Genomic DNA, 13,991 nt, shown 5'->3' with positions numbered 1-13,991 from the left:
ATATCTTCATCTTTTTACATGAGTTTTTATGAGGCAAGAACAGGTCGGTTACCATGTCGTCTTAAAGAAGTATTCGATCCAGAATTCAATGTGGGATAATGATGGCGTTAGATGTCCTATATATAGATCTCTCTAATACTTCACGGTAATCCCCAGTACTTATAATAATTAAAGAGATTAAAGAGTTACCAACGTCGAAAACGATGGAACTCACTGATGAGCGAAAGGTTGCCAAAAATATCGAGTCAATGAACTTGTTTGATTAACCAATGTACGGTTATGTGAAGTGTATTTCCCATATTCATGGCGTAGGTATTTACCTTCGGTAATTTATACAGATAATATTATGTTTTCGACATGTATCAAGAGGTTTATGATTATTATTAAGAACATAAACACTATAAGACCTTCACTTTGTTGGCTTTAACTATTTGATTACATTTCATTACAATGTAGTATATAATAGTAGAATTAAGCAGAAGTAACACATACATAGTTTGTTTGGAAACAAAACAAATATAAATGCTAAAACATACATTAACGTCAATTGGGGTTTTCCGCTGATCCATAAAATCTATTTAAGGTATCAATGGACAAAAGTTTGCGCATTACTTTTAACGTGTTTTGTTCGTGTGTTTTACTTTATTTTTAAATGTGTCATGTTTCATGTCTACACTATTTAGGTTGACTAATTAAATACAGATATCATAATGTCTTCTTAATTTATGCTGTATGGAGAAAAAGCTGTCATAATCTTAAAAACTTTTCGAATTAACTTTTTACTTAACCATTGTTCGAAAACAAAGTTGCCGTACTAGTTCTACCTACCTAATATTTATTCACCAATCTAGTTTCGCCTGCTCTATTATGTTTTATACTATATACAAAACATGTACTCCATCGTAGGATACTATAACTAAAAAAAGCGGTCGATCAATATATAAACACGAGCCGTGAACGAGCGTTAACGCACTATCGTTAGTTGCGCCAGCACACCGAGCGACGCAAGTAAACAAACTAGTTAATAATGCACTGTTCGCTTAATCGAATGACATCATATTACAATGACCCGGCCAATGATACGGGCCAATCTCGCTAATGCATTAAAACTAACAGACGCCGGTCTATCGTTTTAATGGATACGAGGAAGTTTTGTTTGGGCCTTTATGAATTTGTCATTATAAAAAGTTTGTGTACACTGCGTGGTATTTTGTAAATTGGTTCAGTACAGTTCAGTGCATGTTATAGTTGATGTTGCTTTACTGGGTAACTACGAAACCTTGGATTTTTTCTAGAAGGATTAATTATTGCTGGATAGACACGATGATAATGCGAAGTCTAGACTACAGAAATATAATTAATGAAAGATAATGTAAATATTGTAGAAATGCAAACTAGTTATAATCAAACGCATTCGTAGATTTTTATGTAGTTATAAAATTATCTGAAAATTTAAACTCATTCCTGTAACAAATCGTGTGATGTACATATTAAATAAACACAAAAGCATTTTGCAAAATGACGTGACAATAAAATATATTAAAACATTGGCTTTATCAAATGAAACGTTGTACATTATATTGCGTAACGTTTTATATGCGGTTTCGTATGCATTGTGCTTGGGAATTTAATAGTGTATTTCAAATTTCAAAACTTCTCATAAATATGAATAACTATGTTGGCCACGTGTTGTATATGGTTTGAAGTGAATGAATAAATAAAAAATAGCCAAATGTCAGTCGGAGGCATCCAGTGTGTGTGGTTGTCTAAGGCATTTTACTTAGATGTTAATGAGCTAACTAAATAAATGACACAATGAAACATATTATAACTAGATAAACGATAAACGACTTTAACCTTTAGATAAGTATTTCATCGATGATTCTCAATATTGAACGGTTAACATTATTTTATTTTGATTTTAATCTTGTAACCGATAAAGCTCCATCTCCCTGAACTATAGATAGACCCATTCGATCGTCTTAAAAAAAACATATTAAAACACATAAAACTATCCTTATAAACCAAAAATGTTTTCCACCGAACGAACAAACTCATTCGATGGTTATCGTTTGCATAGCGCGTTTGTAACAATAACATTCTTATCAACGAAACACATTTCGATTTTATGTAATCATTGCACTGATTTGATGTAAAACGAGCGAAAAATGAGTTTCCACGCTTGTATTGCGTTTCTGTAATTTACTATTAAGGTCTATACAGAACTGCTCTTGCAGCTATAAAATCGATCGGATTATATCGATATGATTATAGTACAGTTTTTTTTATGTTGTTGCATTAGTGCAATCTAGGTTTTAGTTACGTGTTTTATTTATTTTCTCGCAGCTGTGATGGAGTCACGCAATGCAATACTTCTTTCAAATGTATTTTCTATGATGAATGATGAGCAATTATAGTTTAACTTTTTTTTAAAGTACCGGTTTGGCCTATCACCGGACTAGATATTAAGTCTTTTAGTTTTTGTGGATTACATTTGTGTGTGTTTTAATGCTATTCATTATGTATGTATATATGTGTTTTATATGATTAATAAGCATTCAAACATAAATGTATTTAGGGATTACAGAATAGATTGACCTTATTATGTTATGATTTTCATTCATACTTGATATGTTGTTTTGCAATTACGATAATCTTGATGGACAAACAAGGAAAATTGTCTAGTGCTTATTAATTAGCTATTTATGTGTACATTCGTGCCTTCTGACTATATTCTTTTGTTGCAGGTGGGTACGTGTGAATTAATCAGGCAAGGTATTTATGCAGCGTAGTAAGCTACACATTGGTCTTGTTGAATCATCTTGTGCATCTATAGTTAGTGGATTTAAATGTTTTTATTGGTAATAAAAATTATTTAAAAATATTGTTTTGAATTGTCTTAAATTTGAAAGTAACTGATGTATTAGGTATTGCTATAATATAGTTTATTAGTCGTTGATTCATTCGATTCATTGCCTTGTTATGCTTTGAGTGTGTTTTTTGTGGATAAAAAAATAGATTTATATACTACTCGCTGCGTCCCGCGGTTTCACCCGCGTAATTCGTTATTACAGTTGTCTGTAATTGCCTATATGTTATTACAGTTGTCCAGCTGTCTACGTACCAAATTTGATTGCAATCGGTTCAGTAGTTTTTGCGTGAAAGAGCAACAAACATATACACATTGTTACAAACTTTCGCATTTATAATATCAGTAGGATTAGTAGGATAGTTATATAGTTATATAGTATCTAGTTTTGTCAAGGCAAATTGTTTTGTTAAACATAACGTTAATTTATCAAACTACTAGTAATTCATAAGATGTGATACGGTAATAATTTTATTGACGAAAGACTAGACAGAGAAAAGATATGAGTATTTATTTTTTAGAGGATTAGAAACAGCTCTGATAGCGAGAACTGTGACGGAAAACATAAATCATACACAGATGGTTCTATTAAATGTGAGTAATGCAATAACAAAAACAACTAATGTTGTCTCACAGCAATAAAATTGTAAAAGGCATTTAATAAAATGCCTATAAAGAACTATTTCCCGCGTCGTTCATTATTACTCATCGGAAGAGGTGTGATTCAAAGGCATCAGTGTCTTAAATCAGATTCGAAAATGGATTTTAAATAGCGAGTAGGTATGTTCGCAAAAAATATAGTCTACGATGAGGTAATATTTTACTGTTATTGTTCACAAACCAACGTCACGTCGACCTTTCGAGGCAATAAAGTCTCTCTACACATATATTTCTTATTTAAATCATACCGCCCGCGTCGCACCGGTATCTTGTACATAGTTTGATGTTGATACATGGCACGGTCGTTTCTTGTTTTTAACGGTCGGTTAGATTGCCGCTCGTCCACTTTATTGTTCTGTAAACCGCTGTAACATTACGTTTTTGTTTTCTACACGGCGCACAGTATCGTAGAACTTGTGATTCGGACAAGTTTATCTGTTCTGGCTTTATGGGTGCATAAACTCTTCACGGTGTGCGCGGTTCACGTTTTATATACGCTTTATGTTTTGTGTACTGCAGGCTTGTAATTCTTAAAGCAGTTTGTTAGAATTTGTGCGTTTGTTGATGTGAGAATAAGTTTATTGTAACTTGGCATTATTGTTCCTACATTTGATCTCAAAGCATTCTTATATTGCGCTAATTCATTTATTTGTTGAATCCTGGCTAATGCATTATGGAAGTTAACTGTGTTGTGGATACAACTCGTGTCGTCAACATGCAGAATTATGGCGGGTCGGCCGGTAATGACGACAAATTGCTTGAAATGCGCGTAATTAGAGATAATCATACAGTGATCATAAAATGATGTTAGTGCGATTACAAGGCTACCAGTGGTAGTCATACGCAATCGGAATAGATTTATGCGTTGCTGCAAAACACGGAGTGTCTATTATAGAAGAAAGTTTCGATTGAAAATTGCGATTTAGATTTATGTTATTGGAAATTTGTTAGACCTCTCCCAGTTCTATTAAGTTTTGATTTTGTTTTATAGTTACTCATGTCGATATGTAATTGCTGTGTCGATTTTGAAAACTATTGCTTCATACTTTTCACATCAGCATTCGTATGTTGGTTTTAAGTACGAACAAGGGAATCAATAAAAATTGTGAAATATTAAATAGTGATTTTCCATGTTCAAAACGTATCTACCGTAACGATCAACCTTTAGGTATATTATGTTTGCTTTACAAAAATGGTCTTCATTCATATAGATTCACTAAAAAAAACTCACCATTAGTCTAATATAAGTGTTCACACCGCAACCCATAAATATCAATAAACGGGGCGATATATTAAAATGTTCTCACGTCCCGCACAACGCTATAACTCTGTCGACGTGACTGTTGTGCTCGCAGCACGCCTGTTTAGGGACCAATTAACGACATTATAGGCCGTCCTGGGACCACTGAAATATTGACCCCAAAACATCATTAGTTATCCGCCCTATCTACATGCTTTAAATGTAGACAAGTCGACGGATAACGATCTGTGGGGCGGTCGTCACGATATTAATGACCCGATTTATGGATAGTTAGATAAGAAATTAACCCATTTGTCTCGCTTAGATCGCAGACTCTGACATACGTCATACGGATGGTATGCGTTATGTCATAGAAATCGCACTAAATGTTGTTTAAACGGTAAATAACTCTGTTTAGTTTGTTATGATAGGATATGAACCGCAAACTCGGAATGTTAATCCAGATTATATGCTGTGTACTAAATTTAGTTTAACCAATATAACACACACATGTATGTATCTGCGACCATACAAAATTCCGCTTTTAGTAAATACACTAAAAGCCTATATTTGTATGGACGCACGGTGCAGCAATAACTGTATCGCAGATAAATAATCTATGTGAGTATCGAACTCCAATCAAATTACGTAGAGAGTTCTCCTGAGATTCGAAGGAAAACCTATCACATATTTATATTATTGAGAGTAGTGGTGGCTCAGTAGTTAGCACATCAGACTGAAAGCGAAACGTTCGAGGTTTGAGCCGGACGAACGTGTGAGAAGTAAATTTATTTCTCAATGTATCTGCACATTATTCAAATCACCTTTGCTCGTAACGGTGAAAGAAAACACAACGAGGAAACCGGCATGTTAAAGATTAAAAATTCGACCACATGTGACACCCGCAAACCCGCACTTGGCCAGCGTGGTAGCCTACATACATTTTATATGGGCTGATTGTGATGATGATGATGTTACATTTATTCAGGAACTCACATTCGAGTTAGTAGAAGTAGACATAGTTATACGAGAAGGTTAGATCTCGCTCATAATATATCAAGAAGTGACAGGTTTTTACAAATAATGAAATTCATTCGGTTAACATTTTCATTTAGTTCGATTAAATTGATGCAGTGACCTCGAAAAGGTTCTACAAAAACACAGAACTGTGTCTTGCATGCTCTGATTCGGAGTAAGTTGAATTTCTATAAGGTTGTTCTCATTTTTCATGTAAAAAGTTACATATAACTGTATTTGTTTGCGGTTACCATGAATTATATCATAAATATGAATGTCATATTAATGACGATTTCTATCTATCTTATATTAGAAGTTGGCAGTGGACTTAGCACCTCCTATTAGAATTTTAAATCTATGTGTAAATAAATAATAATATTTATGTTTTTTATTCTAGGTCATAGTACCACTTTCTTATGAATTATAATTGACGACGTGAACTATGTGACGTCGTTCATAGGTGTTTTTTTTAATAAATTGGAAAGTTGTTCGGAGATCAAGTAAGAATGCGATGATGTGAATTATTATTGTTAATTGGCGCTGACCACATCGTTTGGCTTGCTAAGACACATTACAACTTCCTTAATAGTCTTTATTACTATCATTATCTAATTTTATAATTCGAAGAAGCGCATTTAGATAATTTTTCAAACTTTCCATTACAAATTGATTATTGATTTGCCATTTGGTACAAAAGCTATGGCAATTTCGAAAAGACGTAAGAATACTAGAAGCAATCAAGGCACACTTTTCAAATGTAGACTCCGCCCTTGGGTAAGATGTCTAGATAGTGTATTGTTTATCGTTTTGTCTTACCTTAATACATCATCACTATTGTTCTCAGTTGTTATCGAAAAGTGTTTGGTTATAATGAGTCACCGTCATTCATTGTAGTAAGGCAGCTGTCATTCACAATGATGACGTTGATATTAAGAAGTTATTCAATTAAATATCCGCATATAATCGATTTATTATGTTGTGGATTTTAATAGTATTAATAAACGTATGAACGGCGTGATATGGTAGTAAATTTATAGTGTGTGTATTTATCACTACAAAGTATAAAGCAAAGTCGCTTTGTTTGTATGTATCTATGCTTAGATGTTTTCAATTACACAACGGATTTTGCTGGGAGTTTTTTTTTAATAAATAGTGTGATTCAACAGGTTTATATGTATAGTAACCGAATAAAAGGATAACCGCGGCGCACAGCCAGTCATAGAAAAAGATTATGAATGAATTCATTTGTGGCCTCATTCCTTAAGCTTAAATTCAGTTCAGCTGTCTCAGGCTCATAAATAGTCGTCATTGTGCGCTCTATCGAAGACTACAATTGATAAATGGATACCAAATGCTCTCGCTTCCCTCCTACGGCCTGATTGTGTGTCGGATTGCCTCTCTTTGTTCAAATCAAGTGTCAATTCACTGGTAACAATGTTTACTCCTGTATCTTCGCTTTTGTTTCACACTAAACGATTTTTACGTTTCGTACCTAATCCTTTCATTTTGTCGCTGTAAGCATTATATAGCATATATGTTTGTAATTTTATTCAACGGTTTAATTATCAGGTTTGGTTCATTGGTAGTATCCGTAAATTTGATATTAATTTAATTAAATGTGAATCAGTTTCTGTTATCTTAATTATGTCATGAGTTGCAACGAGTAATGTTCTTCGCGAAGTACCTAACGTTCTTTATTGGTATATATTGATATTATATTACAAAGTAGACCCATCAAATCCGAAATGTTGTTTCAAGTGTGGATATTAAAATTCCAGGCACGTTAAGGAAGTCAAATCTTCATCCAGTCGTAAAGTTTTCTAGTTAATTTTTAATAAGCACGAGACTGTCTTAATATAGCATATATATTATAATATGAATAAATGGTGAGTTGAACGCAAAAGTATCTATTCCGTGCGTAAAATGTTTAAATTACTTGTAACTATCGTTTCTATTATAGTATATTGACCGCAGCGTGTAATGGCATAGGTGAGCGCTCTAGCCGCAAAAAGTGACCTTGATTAATGTGAATCCTCGTGAAGGTTCAAGTCTGTCATAGTTTCCTTTCTCAGAACGACGACGGAATGTAGCAAATCGCCATACGTATGTGCGGGTTTCAACAAAAACGCGCACACCGTTACTGAATGTAGATGCTCGGACCGTTACACCGCTTGACCATTCATATGGTATTGTTTTGAGTTGCGCGGTCTGGGTCGGCTTTACGAACCTCTGCTGTGAATAACTGTTCATATTCTGTACGTTTCTGTATGGATATTTTTGTCTCGGTTTTGTTCTTGTGAGTAATATTAGATTGATAGATATAGCAATAGTCGTAGCTCGGAGGCATAGCCACAGATTAAATTGGTAGGTTACATAACACTCAATGTAGATTTGACATAGTGATATTTGACATTAATATTTGCAATTCATTGACTAATTCTTCTTAGTTAAATTATATTAACATAATGATTAGTGATGATATCACCGGATTCACTGTTAATGTTCTTGAAATTGTTTAAGATATCGTTTTTAATTTCTGTGCATAAGAAAAATTATATTCATACATACTAGCATTAAATAGTGCTAGTACGTATAAACATATTTTAATCACTCGATGCGACAAACCAGTCCGGTCCAGTCTAGTGGTGACATGTAGTGCAAATTGCAAAGGATCCTTACATTATAATTATATTTTACTATGCGAGGGAAAGGATACACTAATGACTACATCTTTAACTAATAACAAATTGCTCAATAATATGGCAGCTTACGTTACTGTAATGGATATGTAAATTGCTATGCTAATCATGCTATGATTAGCAAGTTTAAAATTAAGATTAATTTTAAATACACTCTCTTTATAAAAATATCTAAGCATGATAATTGCGAAGGTTGGTGGAAGATAATGTGCGAATCAATTCACGAATATTAATTCCTGATCATATTTTAGAATAGAAAATATATTTTCGTTGAATTTTTTTAGGTTAGTAAGTGGCTTGAAAGTGGAAATTGGATATTGTAATTGAACATTCTAGAAAACATATGACTCTCGAATATTGTATACGGTACGAATAAGCGAGAATATAAAAGTGATTATAAAATTGTTGTAACATACATTATTCTCATTAGTGTCAGTATTAAATGGACGTTAATATTCAATTCGATTATTGTGTTTTTTTATACACACCTTCGTTTTCTTTATTCTTTTTTATTGTTACGTAATTAATCGCTTATCTAACGAGTAATGATAAACTTCACGCCGAAGGCTCCAACAAGGTCGTTGGCATTGACCATGATCTCGCTTTGGACTAGTTTACAAGTACTCGGTGTCTGCTTATAATTGAGGTATCGTAAGAAATGTATTGAATTCGATGATAGATATAGTTCTGAACATTTACTTTTAATGCAGCTGTAAAATTGGGTGTAACATCCAGATCTATTTGATAAAGAACACGTCATCCGGGTATATTAATATGAATGTTTGTTATTATTTGGATGTTGGGTCGGTTACCATTGCTAATATTATTAGAAATTACATAAAAAGAAGTACATAAACATATTTTTATGTCTCCAATAAGGTCAGATGAAAGCAATACGACGAGAAAGTCTCCTAAAACGAAATAACATTCTAAACATAATCAGCATAATTTGTGTCTGCGGGAGAAGTGAATCACAATTTATATATATCTAGAAATATTTCGATAGTATTGTACTATGTCAATCCAGTATAACTGAGCGGTTGACTTAATGAGGTTCGCTTTTACTCAATGGAAAGTGATAAAACGGTTGGTGTAATATTCGAGATGCAGGGTCACTTTTGAATTTCACTTTTACTTTAAATATATCAAGCGGTTTTTTGGAATGTATTTAGAGATTTTGTAAGTTCTACTAAAACTCGATTGTGTTTGTACCGAATTATGGGGAAAATGAGCATTGTAGATAAATCATAATTCACAAGTAATCAACTACTTATATATAAAATATCGGTATAATTTTCGGTATCCTTTATTGTTAGAATACGATAAAAATCGAACCAAACGGGGTTTTTTGTTGAATTATAATCCTACTAATATTATAAATGCGAAAGTTTGTAAGGATGTGAGTGTGTTTGTTGCTCTTTCACGCAAAAATAAATGAACCGATTGCAATGAAATTTGGTACATAAACAGCTGGACAACTAGATTAACATATAGGCTACTTTTTATCCAGATATTCCAATGGGATACGGACTTATGCGGGTGAAACCGCGGGGCGCAGCTCGTTGTATATAAAAAGGGACTAAGCTTATATTTGTTTCCACACTTATCACTTTAAAAATTATATTTATACTTGCCGTTAAATAACCTGCTTTAAGATGTGAAATATATATCACGGTCATCCAATAATCTTTCTCAATGCTTAAGCAATGAACGCCAAAAATCACATACTCTCGAAGAATCTCTACAAATATCGGATCGGCGCGGCGTGTCAACACGACACGTGGTATCGCCGCATATTAGGAAACCTGTTAAAACATACCGTTACCGGAGGTCGTTTGATTAGTAATCTCGCCTTTATTGGATAACGCACGGTCAATGACTTCCGCCGCCTGGTTTCGGTTCTCGGTACTCGTTCAGCTGATTGATGCTTATACGGATACTGGAGGATGCGGCCGAATGGAAATAGACGAAAGGAATGAGTCTAGATTCTTAAATTAGGGTAACGTGAAGATTAGTAGAACAGATAGCTACAATAATACAATAAAATATAGTTAGCGTAAAAGTTTCGCAAACGTAAGTTAAATTTAAAAAATGTTCATATTAAATATTAAATACGTAAAATCGCTTCGCATTCACATCGCATACAAGTGCTAACAATTAAACTCATAATACGATTTATTAAAATGACATTTTAAACGCACATAAATAGCGCATTTAACTAAAAGTCGACATTATTATTGCGTACATCGCGCACGTTGCATTTCCAAAAACGAGCGTCCCGATGGCATTCCGTATTTATTGTCATGCACAGATTTATTTCTGCAATCATCTCCAATTGAGTAATCGAATAGCGAACTGGCGGGATGTTCTCATTGCGGTTGAGTTATGATGAATACATTGTGTGCCGCATTCAATCTTTTGTTTGGGAAATTATTGTAGATATTGCATAAATGCCATTGTTGTAAGTGCTAATGCTAAGTTGTTTTCGCCTCTGTGAATGCGCGGGTGCGCCATTTTTGTAATGTAATCCGATTAAAGTATTTGTGCAAGAGTTGGATTCGGTTCCTGGGTTGGCGTTTTGTTTTCGTTTGAAGAACGTATTGTTCGTTTTTCGTTTGTTAGTCTTTTCGCCGTAGGTATGCTTAAAAATTGAATGATTATATATTATATTAATATTACATATTATATTAATGCTATTTAATCTGCCTATTTTACTATGTTTATAGGTAAGTAATTTATAAAATCTAGAAACCATAATTCATTGTTTTTGTTGTTGATTAAAAATATTAATTGATTAAAAATTTAGTTGAATGAAAACAGTGTCAAGTCTTCTTTATCACAAATTGCTTTCCAATGTTTTTTTCGATAAAATGCTTATATTATTTGATAAGATAAAGTTTTCCACGCGTGTCAATATTAACGCTTATCAATATGAACAAAGTATCATAAATTTATGAAGTTTACCAATAACCTAACAAAACATCTCATTAATCTAGGAAGTCTGTGGCTCAGTTTTCTCTTATTGATTTTTTATCTAAACTTATAACTAGAAATCACCGACTGATGTATTTTTTTTAGTTTTTTCTATTCTCTTTGTATTCTCCGAATGTTACACTTAAAAATAGTTTAATGTTAGCACATACGACATGCACTTTATAAATGATGGAGTTATTATAGGTATATACTCCAAGATCCCTGAAGTGTATATATACCTAATATTAAATATTTACGTTTCCTGTATTTAATTTCATTATAGGAAGTAACCTATTGATGTGTCTCTTCAGCGAATCCGATTTAATAGAAGCCATTTAAATAAAAGAGTACAATGGTACGATTTTATTAAATCGGTCAATCCGTTTTTACGTCACTGAGCTCATGTATTAAAGCAGTGTTTAAAGTTGAAATATCATATTTTCATAAGGGTAAGAGTTTCCTAAACTTGCTTTGTCTTTGAAGTGTGTGTGACTGAAGTCGAAGTTGGTTTGTAACTTTTACAATTCTCAACTGTATGACATATATAAATTGTACCTACCTTGTATTATATGAAACTGCATGTATGAGGTCAAATCGAACCTTATTGCTTTAATTTTAAAGTGTTACTTTTAATAATAGAATAATTAATGCGTTTCAATATATAGATTTATGTATGTAAGTTTTCATAAGTGTCAATTTAATGTATATTATGTCATTAAGCTCAGAGTTAAAAAATAAACGTTATATACCTATCTATTCATAAATCTTAAATATATATATTATTCAGGCATTTAAATAACTTAATTACAATTAAAACATTGCAATTAACACACTGTTCGTATTTCATAACGTCCCTGGGAAAATCATCAATTAAAACCTTATACATAGAAACCGACACAATCGAATTAAGAAATAGGAAGAGCATTTGAAAGTGAATAATGATTTGGGACGTGCAAATTATACATCAAAGCTCTCATCGGTTGCGCGTCTATGACATTAAGGCTGGGCCGAGTCATCGTGCAGCGAAAGTCCGTGCTTTCGCCATCAACTGTGACCTTTTGTGTCGTCTACAATTCACCGATGGTACCCCGATTCGTTATTGGCTCTTTCATTCCAATTTGAAGAGGTTTCGTCGGGCTTCTATCGCTGCAACTTATTATTTTTTTTTTTTTGATACGCTGTCATCGCTTGATATGGAGTTTTATGTTTGCAGTGCAGTAAATTTCTTCGCAAGTCGACGTTTTTTTTTGTCACATGTTCAAAACGAAGTGTAAAATGAAACCCGCAACCATTCACCAGTTTGAGGAAGAGCCATTCAAAATCATGCCATCTCACAAAGATAAAAACACGCCTACATTCAGATTTCTACGCAATGATACTACTTTCGCATTCATTACGCGCGCGCAATCCGAAATGCTGTTCGCAATTTATTTGTTATAAAACGAAATGGGCTTACTAGACAGTCATTGTATCGACTTGGCACACTTGACCCACATTCTCGCGTATCGTGACTCGCCGACCCGCAAGGAACGCATTTGTTACAATTTCTTTCATGAAAACGAACAGGAGTGTAACCTTATTAATGATTAAATAACCACTTGTGACACTTCGTTAGCGTGTGTACGGTTCGAGTTGTATAGAATTATAAAAGTAAATGGCAAGTGAATATGCAATTGGATCTTTTATCGTAGATTTATTTTGTTTGTAGAGTATATTATGTGTTTAAATATTGATATTTATTAATAATTATAAATCAGCATCACTGATACATTATTGTTTATATTAAATAAATAAATAATTTCTATCATTGTAATGTGATACGATGTAATTTATGTGGAAACAAAAAATCCAGTAATGGTAATTCCAATGAATCTTGTTTTATTTCGTACGTTAAACATGGACAGTGTTATAGAAACCAATCCACCTCCATATTCACGAGCGTTTTCATATATTTGATGTACGAGTACATTTAATTTTGTTCCATCTGTATCGCCTCAAACAGCTAAGTACGCTTCGTGCCTGTCATTGACAGATGCTAACTCTTCTGTACATTTTTCAATTCAACACTCCGAGTGGGAAATGTCGGTAGGTAAGTAACAAGCAATATACGCAATGTGTCTACGTAATGTAGGCGATATTTTTTCCGCCTCAGCAATAAATCCCATGGCGCCTGTGGATCACGTATTTCGCGAGAACATGATGCTCTTCTAACGAATTATGTGAGGATACACGATTGTTCTATCGCCTATCTTGCTATTGAAATACATGTATTCAATTGTACTGATTTCGGCGAGGTGCACTCATTCGTTTTTTATGAAATGACTCAGAGAACACTCCGATGTTTTCCTGTTTGCTGATTGCACGAAATATTTGAATGTTGGGTCAATTGACGTTGCTGAGTTGGTTTAGATTTTGTAGGATTTGAAACTAATTACTAGCGGTTCGCCCCGGCTTCGCCCGTGGTACATATATAGCCTATATCATTCCTTAATAAATGGACTGTCTAACATTGAAATAATTTTTCAAATTGTTC

The 13,991-nt window shown here is 33.4% G+C and overlaps 1 protein-coding gene across 8 annotated transcripts in view; it reads left to right on the top strand.

Annotated features, from left to right (window-relative positions):
- Window positions 1–13,991, top strand: part of LOC119830886 (putative polypeptide N-acetylgalactosaminyltransferase 9) — a 91,525-nt gene that overhangs the window by 9,327 nt on the left and 68,207 nt on the right. The gene's annotated exons all lie outside the window — the stretch shown is intronic.

Source organism: Zerene cesonia, chromosome 12 (genome assembly GCF_012273895.1).
Source record: "Zerene cesonia ecotype Mississippi chromosome 12, Zerene_cesonia_1.1, whole genome shotgun sequence".
In the NCBI taxonomy this organism is placed as follows: domain Eukaryota; kingdom Metazoa; phylum Arthropoda; class Insecta; order Lepidoptera; family Pieridae; genus Zerene; species Zerene cesonia.
This window is presented reverse-complemented; position numbering and strand designations above follow the sequence as displayed.